The sequence below is a fragment of the Merops nubicus genome, unplaced genomic scaffold (genome assembly GCF_000691845.1).
Source record: "Merops nubicus isolate BGI_N331 unplaced genomic scaffold, ASM69184v1 scaffold28268, whole genome shotgun sequence".
In the NCBI taxonomy this organism is placed as follows: domain Eukaryota; kingdom Metazoa; phylum Chordata; class Aves; order Coraciiformes; family Meropidae; genus Merops; species Merops nubicus.
Window position 1 is genome coordinate 984 of NW_008624087.1, and position 1,039 is coordinate 2,022.

General features: G+C 64.4%; 1 pseudogene; it reads right to left on the reverse strand.

Moving 5' to 3' along the window:
- Window positions 1-234: 234 nt before the first annotated feature.
- LOC103777740 lies at window positions 235-876 on the reverse strand (annotated as a pseudogene).
- Between the last annotated feature and the right edge of the window lie 163 nt (window positions 877-1,039).

Here is a 1,039-nt window from a genome sequence, read left to right on the forward strand (position 1 = left end):
TTTCCTGCAACAGCATGGTGGGAGATGCCCACCCACAGCACCCGCACGCTGGCTCTGGGTGACAACCCCTGGGTGCTGAGCATCAAACAGAGCTGACTGCACGTGGCAGGGGCTCTCCTGGCCCCTCAGATACCAGCTTTGCCATGGCCATGGAGAGAGGGGCCACGTGCTGGGACACCTCCAACCCAGGGGCTCCCCCAACACCACAGCCAGGCTGTGCCTGGTACCACGTACCTTCCTGTGGCCCGAGAACAGCAGGGTGAGCTGGTGGATGGAGCCCCCGTTTTTGGCGAGCTCTTTCTTGAGGGTCCTGGGGGAGGGCAGGGCCCAGTGGCCCTTGGTGGCCTGGCTGTCAGAGCAGTGGAGGGTGGTGTCGGAGGTGAAGCAGTGGCCCCTGGGCTCCTGCAGCAGGCTGCCCTCGCTGTGGGTGCGGCGCCGCAGGGAGCTCTGCACGCTCAGGGTGTACCCAGCCTGGCAGCCCGACGTCTCGATCATGCTGCTGCGCTTCATCTCGTTCCTCTCCAGGTAGTGCTCATCGCTGTCCTCCTCCTCCTCCTCCTCTTCTTCTTCCTCTTCCTCCTCCTCCTCGTCCTCGCCGTCCGTGGTGCTGCCCGCCGTGCCCACCACGCTCTGGCTGAAGGTGCTGTCGAGTCGCAGCTCAGGGATGACAAAGGCTGGCAGGGAGCTGGGCTGCTCCTCTCCCTTCTTGGTGGCCACCGGCTGCTTTTCCACCAGAAGAGGAGCCTGGGTGGCTCCCAAAGCCTCCCAGGGCTCAGCTGGAGCTGGTGCCCCTGCGGCTGGAGGAGCATCACCCGCTGTCACCTTCCCGTCCTCCGAGCGCATCTGCCCCGGCTTCTCAGCATCCGTCTCCAGCATCTGCCCAGGAGAGAAGATAACAAAGGATGAAAGCAGAAGTGCCCCAGATCTCCCACTGGCCACCTCCCCGGGGAGCCTTTCTGCTCCTAGCACCCAAACCACACGGCTGGCACCAATCTGTACGCTGGTGCTGTGCTGGGGTGGGACAGCAGCATCCCCACGT